This window comes from Theropithecus gelada, chromosome 15 (genome assembly GCF_003255815.1).
Source record: "Theropithecus gelada isolate Dixy chromosome 15, Tgel_1.0, whole genome shotgun sequence".
Lineage (NCBI taxonomy): Eukaryota > Metazoa > Chordata > Mammalia > Primates > Cercopithecidae > Theropithecus > Theropithecus gelada.
This window is the reverse complement of record NC_037683.1, coordinates 29,087,258-29,102,286: the sequence shown is the minus strand read 5'-3', so window position 1 is coordinate 29,102,286 and position 15,029 is coordinate 29,087,258. Positions and strand designations below refer to the sequence as shown.

Genomic DNA, 15,029 nt, shown 5'->3' with positions numbered 1-15,029 from the left:
CTTTTTCTTACACAAAAGTTAGCACAATATATATGCTGTTATCAGTTTAATTTTTTTTCACCTTAAAAGTATAACTAGGAGATGATTCAATTTGGTTATTTTTAAATCTTCCCAGTCACAGACAATACTGTCTGATTACTTACCCATTTTTTAATTCAATCTTTTTTTTTTTTTTTTCGAGACAGGGTCTCACTCTTGCCCAGGTTGGAATGCAGTGGCAGGATCTCGGTTCACTGCAACCTTCGCCTCCCAGGCTCAAGTGATTCTCCTGCCTCAACCTCCAGAGTAGCTGGGATTACAGGTGCCCGCCACCATGCCTGGCTAATTTTTGTATTTTTTGGTAGAGACAGGGTTTTGCCATGTTGGCCAGGCTGACGTCGAACTCCTGACCTCAGGTGATCCGCCCGCCTCGGCTTTCCAAAGTGTTGGAATTATAGGCATGAGCCACTGAGCCCAGGCTTTTTATTATTATTATTCAATCTTATTTATATAAATATCCCATGTATAGCTATTTTATATTCTGAGTCTAATAATTCCGGTATCTGAAGTCCCTGGAGTTTCCACATGATTAATTATAGATGCAGCTAACTCTCACAGTGACTCATTTCCTTGAATGTTTGGTGGTCTTTGATATCTAGTTCATAATAATTAATGGGATCCTGATGATCCAAATTAAAGATGTTTTCCTCCAGAAAGAACTTGCATTGGTTTCTGCCAGGAGCTAGGGACAAGGAGTGTCACTAACCTGCAATAAGCAAAGACCATTCCGGAGTCTTCTGCTCAATCTCAGTCTCTCATCCTGTTCCACCCACTGGGGACTGCATAATGACAAAATTTAGGCCTTCATTGAAATGTTGACACCAGTGTTTGCCTGGTGTACTTTCCTTTCATTTGTACTTTCATTTAATCGCTCTATTTCAGCACCAGTACCAAGTTATTTATTGCAAGCCTTATGGTACAGTTTGATATCTGATAGGGAAAGTCTTTTCATTTTCAAAATTTACTAGGTTCTCATAATAATTTATTTTCCCAAATGATCTTTTAGATGACTTGCTCATTGATACAGTTTTGATATTTGACTCAAGTCTCATGTTGAAACATAATCCCCAGTGTTGGGGGTAGGGCCTGGTGGGAGATGTTTGGATCATGGAGACAGATCCGTCATGAATGACTTGGGCCATCCCCTTGGTGATAGGTGAGCTCTCTCTCTGAGTTCACATGAGATCTGGTTGTTTAAAAGCGTGTGGCATCTCCCCCTCACTCTCTCTCTCTCACTTGCTCTTGCTTTTGCCACATGACACACCTGCTCCCCCTTTGCCTTCTGCCGTGATTGTAAGCTTCCTGAGGCCTCCCTAGACGCCAAGCAGGTGCCAGCACCATGCTTCCTATAAAGCCAGCAGAACTGTAAGCCAGTTAAAACCTCTTTTCTTTATAATTTATCCAGTCCTAGCTATTTCTCTAGAGCAATGCAAGAGTGGCCTAATACACTCATGGACTTTTCCAAAGTGAAACCATCTGTGAGGACTTAGAAGGAAAATGATGGCAGAAGCGTATGTTAACCTCCAAATCCGATGGTCAACACAAACAAGAATGAATAAAAAGAACTGAAAATATAATGTTATGTGGAGCAAGTTGACGGAGTCCCATGATCAAACACAAATCTCCAGTTCATGAGCACAGTGCAGTATGGCAGGTCCTAAGTGGAAGAAATCTTCAGAGTGTGTGGTATAATGTTGGGGGCTGTCCTCACGGCAATATAGAGTCCTTTTCTTAATTTTCAGTTCTATTTATTGGGGCAGTATCTGGAGGCAAAGTCTACTTCATGATCACAGGGAGCACTGAACAACCCCATGATGACACAATTGGAAAACCAAATGAAATAAGAGAAATAATTTCTTTTTTTATTATTATTATACTTTAAGTTCTGGGATACATGTGCAGAACGTGCAGGTTTGTTACATAGATAAACGTGTGCCATGGTGGTTTGCTGCACCCATCAACCCATCATCTAGGTTTTAAGCCCCACATGGATTAGTTATTTGTCCTAATGCTCTCCCTCCTCTTGCCTCCCAACCCCCCAACAGGCCCCGGTGTGTGATGCTCCCCTCCCTGTGTCCATGCATTCTCGTTGTTCAACTCCCACTTATGAGTGAGAACATGCAGTGTTGGATTTTCTGTTCCTGTGTTAGTTTGCTAAGAATGATGGTTTCCAGGGGATAAATGATTTCTACACTAGACTGCTCTAGGGCAGAGAAAGAAGAAATTCCTGCCAATTAACAAAAACCAATGTATGACTGTTTTAAATAGATAGTGCACAGGAGAAAGCGAGAGATATCTCAAAATTGATTTTTAAAAGTTCTTAACAAAGTATCAGCAAATATAATCTAGGAGCAGATTTGGTTAAAGAGCAATACACCATGACTGCAACTTTTATTCCAAGAATGCATAAGTGGCTAAATGTTAGGAAATCTATTAATATTGATGAAAGGAATATAAAAGTATATGATCCTATGGTAGGTATCAATAAAATGTTTCATAAAACTTAGTGTCCATAGCTGATAAATGCTCTTTGTAAAATGGAATTCGGTGAATATTTCCTTACATCAAAACATCTCTTAAACCAAAAGTTGATATCATGCTTAGTGATTTTCATCTTATAATCTACATAAGATGGCTGCTATTATGTGATAGACATTACCAATAGACAAGAGAACAAAATAAGAAATTTAAAAAATAGAATGAAGAAGATAAAATTATCATTGTAGATAATAGAAAGTCTAAGAGATGCAACTGAAAACTATTAAAAAGTGAAAGAGTAAAAGAGAGCTCAGAAAGTTTTCAGGATGTAATGTTAATATTCAAAAATCAAACATCTTATAATACATTAAAACATAATCCAAAATAAATCCATTTGTGAAAGTATAAAATACATACAAATAAATTTGAATTATATGGGGAAAAAAACAGAAAAAAAATGTGATTAAGTGAAAAGGCATACCCTGTGAGGAAACAGAAATATTTAGTATGGTGTAAAATATAAATTCTTCCAAAATAATCTGGAAAATCATCATCATTCTGCTCAAAATTCTAACATGATATTGTGGAAGGGAGCATTTTTTTTTTTTTTTTTTTTTTGAGACAGAGTCTCGCTCTGTCCCCCAGGCTGGAGTGCAGTGGCGCATTCTCAGCTCACTGCAAGCTCCGCCTCCCGGGTTCATGCCATTCTCTTGCGTCAGCCTCCTGAGTAGCTGGGACTACAGGCACCCGCCACCACGCCCGGCTAATTTTTTGTCTTTTTGGTAGAAACAGGGTTTCACTGTGTTAGCCAGGATGGTCTCGATCTCCTGACCTCGTGATCAGCCCGCTTCAGCCTCCCAAAGTGCTGGGATTACAGGCGTGAGCCACTGTGCCCGGCCCAGCAGCATTTGTGATAATATTTAAATTGCATGACACAAAGGTGGCATCTCAGTGGTGATTGGGTAAAGATAACCACATAAATAATTGTGCTATTATGATGAATGGAATGAAGAAAAAATACAGATTGGTGTGAAATGTTTTAAATACAATGTGGGTTCTTGTTTCATTCATTACACCAAATACATTCCAAATGCAACAAATGTTTTAAAGTACAACTAAAATTGCACGAGAGCTAGGAAAAAAATGGATAAATATTTTTAAATCTTGGGTGGAAAGTCTTTCTGAGCACATCATGAAATTCGGTAATCACAAACAAAAGATCAGTAACCTGGACTAAGTAACAATGAAAACTTTCCCATGGCAAAAACAAGCAAAAGTCTTATAAATAAAGTTGCAAGACCAAGAGCAAATATAGAGAAATATGTGCAATATAGATGACAAGCAGCTTGTGGCTTCCCTAACATAAAAAGAGTTGTGTAGTTATTTAGAATAAATCATCCCTCTTGAGGAAATGTTTTCTCCTGCCTCTACTGAACTACTCTCCCATACTCTGAAGTTGAAGGAAGGCGGTATGACCAATGGCAGTTGCTATTACTCACTCTTACCAGGATCCTCCCAGCGTCCTTCACACACACCACACACACAAACACACAACACACACAAGTGTACACACATAGACACAATGCACTCAGCTCTCACACACACATCACATACACACCACACACAAACACACACACACACATGTATACACAAACATGCACCCAATGCACTCAACTCAAATACACACAACACATATACAACACATATCTTGGGCAGTTTATTGTGAGGTCATACCTGCCTGCGTGGTATGATCTGTACCGGTACCCCCTCTGTGTACCACTCAGCTGTTTCTAAGCTTTGCGTTCTATCTGGATCCAGAATAATGCCAGTGAACGTGGTCACGAAGGGGACATGTTCTACCTGCTCCCCAAGGTGGAATCAGTGCATAGAGTCAAATGGCTGCCTATTTTCTGCTTCAGGTCATGGGAAAGTCCCTTCCTCCCTTTGCAAAAGGGTGCTGTTTTTGTTAAACGAAGCCAGGGTACACTGCGTGCATATCCGAAGTCAGATCCTTCTGAGGTTCTGCCATTAGCCTGTCCATCTTCATTGTCGATGGTATTAGGAAATTCCCCTGGTTTCCCCAGCTTTGTTGGGTCTTCAAGGGTGACTGAAGGAGAGGTTCTTATGAGTCATCGCATGGAAGGCTACCAGCCAGACACCACTGTGAGCCATAAACTGTCATATAACAGCTTTTCCAACCACAATAACAAAAAAATATATATTCTCAGAACATAGATATACATGGAATACGGTCCCTGTGTCAACAGTCACCTGTGTGGGCTCAGTGCTGACAACAGTGCTGTGGCTACTCCAGGTATGCCTGCAATCCCTCTTTGAAGATTGCCATCAGGGCTGGAAACACATATTTTTGGTATTCTGAGTCCACAAGTGTAATCTTTTTACATTGTGTTTGACTTTCAGAAATGGTTAAAAGTCATTCACCAGATACTTCAGTGTATAAAAGAAATGTCCAACTGTCTGGAAAGGGTGGTGGAAGGGGAGAGGGGTGGGAAGGGTTAATGGATACAAAAAATATAGAAATACGAATAAGACCTAGTATTTGGATAGCACAACAGGGTGACTATAGTTCATCATAATTGAATTGTACATTTAAAAATAACTAAGAGTATAATTGGATTGTTTATAATACAAAGTATAAATGCTTGAGGGGATAGATACCCCATTCTCCGTGTTGTGATTATCACACATTGCGTATCTGTATCAAAACACCTCATGCATTCCATGACTATGTACACCATGTACCCACAAAAGTTAAAATTAAAAATAGAAAAACAAAGGTCCAACTGGCCAAGTTTTAATGATATATATTTTATATGCACATATAATATTTTTACTCTTCATAGAGAGACAGAGACAGAGAAAACTGTAAAGTAATAAGACTAATTGATGTTCTTTTGCAGCTCATAAACACTCTGAAGGCAATTCTCAAAGGTAACTTCTGAAAAAAAAATGTTAACACTAATAGTGTCACTGGAATATGCATTTAGTTTTTCAAATGCATAGAAGGACAACTATAATTCAGTTGAATATCTAGATGTTCTGGGGAAGTCTCATTAGAGTCACAATTTGCCTAGAAGATGTCTTTTTAAATGTTGTTTTGAAACACTTAATAAGCAAATTGTCCCCTTCCTTTACCCACTTCCCGGCACCCCCGCAACACTCAGCCAATCCAATGCACCGTTTTTTCTGTATTTTTACTTTGGTAACGTCTCCTTTTCATTAGAACTTTCCCCTCTAGTCACTCTATTTCAATCTTTAATGTTGTTCTTTGTGAAATTCATGCCTTTGTTTACATTCTCTCTCTCACACACACACACACACACACACACCCCCCCCAATTCCTGGAATTTCCCTCCTAGTCATCTCTGCCTGAAAAAAAACCCTACTAACCCTTCTAGGACAGCTCAGACTCCACCTGTGGGGCCCTTGCGGGCCTCTTGTACTTATTCACTCTGTTGTTATGCTTGTTACTCTGAACCACTGTGTAGTACAAAAACTCCATCACTGAAGGAGCTGGGTAAGGTGTTGCTGGGTATTGTGAAATGAAGGTTAAACTGAGGCAGGAGAATCGCTTGAACCTGGGAGGTGGAGGTTGTGGTGAGCCGAGATCACACCATTGCACTCCAGCCTGGGCGACAGAGCAAGACTCAGTCTCAAAAAAAAGAAAAGGTTGAAGATGTTGTGTGAACTAGGATTAAAAAAAAAATCACACCTGCCATTTTGATAGTGAAACTTTTGGTCAGCTGTCTGATGCCTACCCAGCTTTCTACTCCAGTGTTCTCATGTTCTTCATTTGTTGCTTCACTTTCTCTGGTACAAAAACAAAAACAAAAATACAGGTATGACACCAGAAGGCCAGGCAGCAAAAGCAAAAAAAGACAAATGGAATTATATCAAACTAAAATTTTCTGCAGAGCAAAGGAAACAATCAACAAAATAAAAAAGCAATCTATAGAATGGGAAAAAAATGTTTATAAACGATATATCAATAAAAAGTTAATATCCAAAATATTATACATGAGGAACTAATAAAACTCAACAGCAAAGAAAAAGCAAGTAACTTGATTTTTAAAAAATGGGCAAAGAACCTGAATAGATTTTTTTCAAAGAAGATATATATGTGACCAACAGGTATATATGAAAAGGTGTATGACATCACTAATCATCAGGGAAATGCAAATCAAAACCACAGTGAGCTTCACTTCACATCTGTTAGAATGGCTATTATCAAAAAGTCAAAAGATAACAAGTGTTGGTGAAGATATGGAGAAATGAAACCCTTGCACACTGTTGGTGGGAATGTAAATGGGTACAGCCACTATGGAAAACAGTATGGTAGTTCCTCAAAAAATTAAAAATAGAACTACTGTATGATCCAGCAACCCCACTTCTGGGTATATACCCAAAAGAAATAAAATCTGTATGTGGAAGAGGTTATCTGTACCCCCATAGGTATTACAGAGTTGTTCACAATAGCCAAGACATGGAATCATCCTGAGTGCTCGTAGACAAATGAATGGATGAAGAAAATATTCACACACACACACACACACGAATATCATTCAGGCAAAAATGAAGGATGCTAGGCATGGTGGTGCACGCATGTAGAACCAGGCCAGCTACTCGGTAGGCTGAGGCAGGAGGATTGCTTGAGCCCAGGAGTTCAAGACCAGCCTTATCTCAAAAACAAAAACAAAACAAAAACAGAAAGAAGGGGAAGAAAGGGAAGAAGAAGGGGAAGGAGGAGGAGGAGGAGGAGAAGCAGAAAGAAGAAGAGGAGGAGGAGGAGGAAATCCCTGTCATTTGCAATAACATGCACGAACCCAGAGGACATAATGCTGAGTGAATAAGCCAGACACAGAAAGGCAAAGGCAAATACTGCATGATCTCACTTGTAGGTGGAACCAAAACAGGTGAACTCATAGAAACAGAGAGTGAAAGGGTGGTTACCAGAGTTAGGGGTTGGGGAGGAATGGGGAATGTTGGTCAAAGAGTGCAAACTTTCAGTTATAAGACGAATAAGTTCTGGAGATCTAATGTGCAGCATGGTGACTAGAGTTAATAATGTGTACGTGAAATGGGTTATAGGAGTAAATCTAAGTGTTCTCACCACACACAAAAAAGGTGAGGTGATGGATGTGTTAATTAGCTCGATTGAGGTAATCATGTCACAGTGTATAGGTGTATCATATCATATTGTATGCCTTAAATACATAAATGTTTTATTTGTCAGTTATACTCCAATAAAGCAGGACAAAGTATACAGGTCTGACTTCCAGAGAAAAATATGAGCGGACTTGAAATATCTGATCATTTTTCCCCGTGGAGGAGGATCGTATAGTTTTTTTAATTGATGAGTAACAATTTTATGTAGTAAGCCTATTCACTCTTTGTTAACCATATTTATTGCAAACAAGTTTTTCCCAAATGTTTAGACATTTATTCCCATTTATTCTCACACTTTCCTGATAATTCACTGAAATTGCGATCAAGGCTTTATTCTTAGCAGGAGGTTCTTGAACTTCTCTAAGTGACAGGCTCAAAGAGGGGCTCAAGGGTGGACCCAGGGCAACTGAAAATAGGCCAATTAGACAAAAACATTCAGGAACCTGGTAGTGAAAATAAATAAATTAAAACCGTGGTGATTCAGCAAGCTTATTTCTGGAAATAATTTTTTATAATCTACATACTTTGGTTTTAGAGTACATGGCATAAATATTGAATGTGGAACATTTCCAAAATACAGTATAACTCAGACTAACTTAAATAATGATTCCTTTTACTGTGCATCAAACCTCACTTTTTTGTGTTACGGATGACTGAAAATTAAGTTTTCTTTCTTTATAAGCATTAGTTTTATTAAAGCAGACGTAAATGGCTCTATAACCACCCTTGCAAAGGGGCTCCTGAGGGACTTCCTTGAAATTAGATTGGAAATTCTCTGAGATCAGAGAACGTTGGAGTTTTCCAGTTGGAAAACACTTGAAAGTTCAATCTAGCTGGGCATCCTTTCTTTTGAACCCAATCTCCCGTTCTCATTTCACTTGGAAAGTACCTCCTTAAAAGAAGTTTGCTTTCTTGTTGTTCAGTTTAGACCATTTATTTTCCTTTCAGCTTACCAGAAAGCAGCATGATGGGTGACCAAGATAGTGATTATGCAAAGTAGAAGTCATAGAGTAAAACTGGTCAATGCGTTTGAAAAGTGTTTATTTGAGTTTCCCAAAAGTCAGGTAACATGCAACAGCAAACTACAGGTGTTACCAACCATATCTTTTTGGGAAATTAGTGGAGCCCCAGGATTGAGGGCAAACTGAACGAGTTGGGTGGGAAATCAAGGGCCAGTTGGCAACCTAGCTGCAGGCAGGTACTGAGGATAATGACCCCGTTAGCCTTAGAAAGCTAAGCGTGTGATACAATCAATACAGACCATCACAGGTCAAGTGTAGAGTAAACATGGTTAGCTCTCCCGGGCACACAATCAACTGCCCAGAGCTGTTCAACAATATGTATCTCTCCAATAAAGGCAGACCGCCTCATTCCCTCCAGAAGTGGCTTTTCATTTCTTTTATCTCATGCGGTGACAAGTTTTAGTCATTCCATGCCTGGCGCTCCTAAGATTCACAAGCTCTCCAAGCTAGATCTCCTAGGTAGGTTTCAGCTCTGCATCTAGCTCCACCCCCATCTGAGTAGCATCTCTACAGAAGCCTACAAGGGTCTGAGGCACGGCAGCAGCAGCCTGCAGGTTGAAAGAGAGGAAGCCACAGGAGCGGCTACAGAAATGAGGGAAAGTAAAGGAACGTGGCTAACACCAGGGATGAACAGATGGAAACTCTGAGAAGCAGTCTCTGGGGATCAGGATGGGGACCTGTCCTTTTGCCTTTGTGAAGTTTCTTCATTCTCCATCTAATCCAGAGAATTGTTTTGGAGGCACCAAACTCAGACTGACATTCAGACCGAATGGTTGTGTATTCATTTTCCATGAGAACTCTAGTAAGAATATTCATGAATGCAGATCACAGGAAGCCAAGTCAGATTCAGAAAGCTGATTTGTGCCCTTGGAGCCCAGCCAGGGTGGTGGTGGAGTACTTAGGCTAGAGTCTTCAAGGCTGACAGCCCCCTACATCGTCTCCTCCACAGGGCTACATGCAGTGTGGACACTGATTCTCTAGCCAGGACCTTGTCCAGTGCAGGAGTTGCACTGCCCAGCCGCTGCTCTCTGACTATCCATTCCTAGGCTCCATAACGACAGCTCCCCTTTTGTGGGAGCCGCCTGTGTTTAGGCAGAAGGCAGCATTGTAGAAGGCCTCACTACTGTCCCTGACCATCATCAGCAGAGTAAAACCCATGCAAACCATCAAGGGTACTGGAGCTCATCTGTTGCACACCAATTCTGGTGTTCATCTCCGGGACACCCCAAGCCACAGTCGTTATCCCAAAACAACCCAAGTTCCCTCTGATCCTTGGAACGGAGCTCCCTTTCATGTTCTTGGGTCTCCCTTGGATGGAGGGAGTCATAACTCATGGCTAAGAGCTATAGGTGCCCCTCACCTCCTCTGCCTATCTCTGCTACTCACAGCTACTGCCAAGTTCTTGGCTTGGAAGGGTCATGGGGGCTAAGAAGGACCTTTGTGCTCTCCATTACTGGTCCCTGGAGTTCTCACCACCTCTGGAAGCTTTGAATCTGGTCAATGTCTCCTTACTTGCCAAGCCCACCAAGACTCAAGATGGCCGCTCCCAGGGACTAAAGCACGGAGCTAACCCTTCAGGTCCACACACTAGGTTCTCCCCCATCTGGCAGAGGTAGACTTTTGCAGACGAAGCTCATAAATTCTGAATCCTGCTAACCCCAAGGCTAGGGGATGGGATGCACGCCCATGGACCCAAAGAAACAGTGCCCTTTCACTCCCCCAAATCTCTGTGCTGCTCACGTGAATGCATCTGGTCAAAGGCGAGAAAGTCAATTTACAGACCCAGCATGTGACGGCTCTTGGCAGCTTTGACACTACGTAGTAGAGGGTCTGGAGGCCCCTCAGTATAAGCCTGGAAAAAGGAGCTTCAAAAAGATCTCCACTCAGAGAATATGACTTGTGTTCTCTACAGCAACAGAAGACACAGGACCTCATATCTGATTCCAAGAATAAGAAACCCAAGGGTCAAGAAGTGGAGGCTGCCAGCCTAGTGGCAGGGCAAAACAAAAAGAAGTAAGTTCCATTTCCACCAGTCAGAGGACAAAGACTCTAACAGGTAAGAAAACTGAAGTCTGTGGCTGGAGCCAGCAGTGACGGCAGGATAATCCTGTGTTTGGCATGCCAAAAATCTGTGAGTTTCCATGGGTCAAGCAGACACTCTAGGAAGTAATTGTGCTGGAGAAGCCATCTTGATGTGATTTCCCAAAAAAGGCAGACTGGCAGGGCAAAAGCACTCCTGTGCTTTCGGGGGCTGGAGCTGAGATAGAGGCCAAGAGTTCAGAAAAACAAAATATAAAATAGCTAGACAAGCACAACAACATATACATAAAAATGACCTTGTAAGTTACAAACTAGAATACTCAGGCCAGCCTCAGTGGCTCACGCCAGTAATCCCAGCACTTTGGGAGGCGGGGGCGGGTGGATCACTTGAGGTCACCAGTTTGAGACCAGCCTGGCCAACATGGTGAAACACCCCTCTCTACTAAAAATACAAAGATTAGCTGGGTATGGTGGCATGCATCTGTAGTTCCCAGTTACTCGGGAGGATGAGGTGGGAGAATCGCTTGAAGCAGAGAGGCAGAGGTTACAGTGAGCTGAGATCGTGCCACTGCACTCCAGCCTGAGCAACAGAGTGACAGAGTGAGACCTTGTCTCAAAAAAAAAAAAAATTAACAGAAAAATAATGGTAACTTATTCTTACTTAGTATAAACAAAAACCTATTTTAAAGTTACAGTAGGTGGTATTGGCACAGAAATAGATCAGTGGAACAAAAGAGGAAGTTCAGAAATAGACTTTAGTACATGATTCAGTATATGATTTCAAATCACTAATGGAAAAAAACAGTCAATTTTTTTTTTTTTTTTTTGGAAACAGGGTCTTGTTCTCTCACCCAGCCGGAGTGCAGTGGTATGACCACGTCTCACTGCAGCCTCACCCTTCCCTGTTCAAGGGATCCTCCTGCTTTGGCCTCCCAAGTAGCTAGGACTACGAGTGCACACCACCACGCCTGGCTAATTTTTGTATTTTTAGTAAAGATAGGGTTTCACCATGTTGGCCAGGCTGGTCTTGAACACCTGGCCTCAAGTGATCCACCCGCCTTGGCCTCCCAAAGATTACAGGCGTGACCCACTGCACCTGGCCCCTGCTAATTCTTATTTTTTGTAAAGATGGGGTATTGCCGTGTTGCCCAGGCTAGTCTCAAACTCCTGACCTCAAGTGATCCTCCCACCTCAGCCTCCCAAAGTGCTGGGATTACAGGCGTGAGCCACTGCTCCTGGTCTCAATGACTATTAATAGGACAACTAGCCAACCATTTAGCAACAATTTTTATTTAAAAAGATACCTTCCCCAGCCTCACTCCCTATCCTAAAATAAATTTTAGATGGACTAAAATTTTTAAATGTTTTTAAAAAATGCTAGATTATATTTAGTGCCTTGAGATTAGAAGGTCCAACATAAGGGAAAAGACTGATAAATTTGACTACACAAATTTAAAATTTTTGTGTGGCAAAATATAATACAAACAAGGTTAAAAAAAAAAGGTCATCATTTTTAGAAATTATAAACTAGAAAAATTGTTTACAAAATACATGACAGGAATTAAAATTACTACAATATAAAGAGCTTTTTCAAATCAATCAAAGACAAATAGACCAAGTAGTGAGAAAAAGACAACTCACAAAGACAGAATTACAATTGGCCAATCAACAAGCAAAAATAATCAGAGAGATGCAGGCAAAAGATTGAAACATCCTTCTTCACATACCAGATTAATCAAGATTAACATTACAACAGCACTCAGTGGCATTGAGGCTTTCTGCTGGTGAGAGTATAAATTTTTGTATAAATTTTTGTGTAAAACTCTTCCAGCAATCTGCACTGTAAAATGTACATGGTTTCCATTCCGTTTACTTCCAGGAATGTGGCCTAAGTGATAGTTGCATACCTTCATACAGACTTTTATAAGGACAATAAACATCTGAAAATATTCTAAATGCACAACGGCGTATTAGTTAAATGAAGTATGGTACAAACTTATAATGCAGTCATGAGTGACATGAAAAATGTGGCCAGGAAATGTCGATGAGTGAAAGAATCATGTTACAAAACCACACACACAATTTGACTCCATTTGGGTAATCCTGAGTTGAGTTTGACTCTATTTTGGTAACCCTGAGTTGAGCCCAAAAAGTGTGGATCTAGATGTGCATGCCCCATCCCCCACCCGCCACACACACACTCCACCCCCGCCACCGCAAGGATTCACTCTCTGAAACAAGAGCACACATTGCCTTTTAAATTGGCTTGCTTCATTGACTCACCCTCCCACAAACTGGGGCACAGAAAAGGCCATATCCTCCCTCCCCAGAAGCAGGCACTGCTTTGTTCGTTCAGTCTAACCAACAAAGGATGTAGTAGGTAAAACGTTCTGACAACGCTATTTGATTGACTTCTGTGAGACCATTGAGTTCCTCTTAGAAGAACAGAATGGGAAAACAGAAGGTTTAGAAAATCAGAATGTGAGATTAGCAATGAAAAGGAAGCACTGAAGGTTCTTTTTTATTTCCTTTAAAATCACTTTAAATATTAACTTTATTCCAAGCTAAAGTGGAATTTCGAGATAATCACTTCCGCTCTGGTCTTACCTTACGTGCCCCACTGCAACTTCAGGTCTTGAGTCAGAGAACAGACTATTTTGTCTTCCCCTTAATTAACCTCCATCCATTTGCTCGGTTGTTTGTGGCTCCTTCTAGAAGGGATGGGGGCAGGTGCCTTACAGTGAAAAGACAGGTATACATACACACATACTGTATATATATATATGTAGTTTGGAAATTCAAAGGCCCGACATTCCTGGGAACCAAAAAGGCTGTCCAAAGATTAGTTCCATAGCTAGCTCAAGGGCTTTCAAATGCCAGAAAAGAGAACTAGGACAGCCAGAAGACTTGGTCCCACAATTGAAGTATCAACACTGAGAAATTCTGTGTTCTAATTTGCAGCAGTTAGAGGAAATCCCAAAGTCCACATTTTTGCTATTTTAGTAAATATTTTTGGATCTCACTCTACCACACAGGCTGGAGTGCAGTGGTGTGACCATGGCTCACTGCAACCTCAAACTCCTGGGCTCAAGCAATCCTCCTGCCTCGGCCTCCTGAGTAGCTGGGATTACAGGTGCACACCATCATGCCCGGCTAATTTTTAAAACTTTTTTTGCAGAGATGGGGTCTCGCTATGTTGCCAGGGCTGGTCTTGAAGGTCTCCCAAAGTTTAGTAATCTTATATGAACTGCTTTTACTTTTCTGCATTGTACCCAGAAGATGATGTTTTACTTAATATTTGGTCAGTTATTTTAACCAGAAACTTTTAATACTAAGCAAGGGGGGTTTCTTCCTTTCTATGACAATTATGCTACATTCCATGTGGACAACTGTATCTTTGGCAGTTAATTCTAGAGCTGGAAATTAGGGAAGGGGGTGGTATGGAAGCATACAGCATTTACAAAACTGGCAAAAAATAAAATAAGTCAAGGGGAGGCTCAGATTCTGTCTTTGGACAAAGATGGGCTTTGAGGAAAGATCCTTACTCATCAGAGGCCCTGCCCTACACTAACCACAATAATTTGTATTGACACCCAATTTATTCAGGAGCTATAAAAACAGTATGTTTGCATTATTGCACATAAAAATTAAAACTTGAGAGCTATTTGTTATTCATCTATTGAGAGAAACGGTCTCTGGGGGTTAGGATGGGGACCTGTCCCCATTATAGACCTGTTCTGGTCTATAATTTACCTAAGATGAGAGCAGAAAGGGTTTTAAATGTTGATCCTAAGTTGTCGTCGGAGGGCAGTACCCCAGAGGACAGGAGAATCGTTCCAAATACTGGCAGGGGCCAGGGGCTGACAGCTGGAATTGAACACCCGAGTGTCAGGATATTACTCCCCTCTCTCTAATTCTCCCCAGTAGAGTGGATACACTCTGGACTCCCTAGGGTGAAGCAGCTACATGGGCAATTTCTACTTGTTCCTCTTGTCTCTTCATCTGCCCATAAGCCCAAGGCACTCAGAGACATCCCTCACTGACACCCAGCAAGCCGGTGAACACACCAGTCCACTGCAAAAGGGTGTCCCCTTTTGCTAAGAACTGCGTCTTGAGGCTGTGCAGTATCACCGTGTCCCTCTCCCCTCCTCCGTGGTTTTTCTTCTCTAGGCCTAGCAAGCAAGGGAGAAGGAGCGATGCCGGAAACCTCTGTCTTTCCTTCCCCATTCGTTTCTTACTGAGTCTTGGAGTTAAGTTGTTTGT

At 41.3% G+C, this 15,029-nt stretch overlaps 1 long non-coding RNA gene across 1 annotated transcript; it reads right to left on the bottom strand.

Moving 5' to 3' along the window:
- Positions 1-7,739: 7,739 nt before the first annotated feature.
- On the bottom strand, positions 7,740-12,929 carry LOC112608324. The gene is made up of 2 exons (XR_003115976.1): positions 11,863-12,929; positions 7,740-11,178 (listed from the first exon to the last, which is right to left on the bottom strand). It is a non-coding gene; the product is annotated as an uncharacterized LOC112608324 (long non-coding RNA).
- Positions 12,930-15,029: the final 2,100 nt, after the last annotated feature.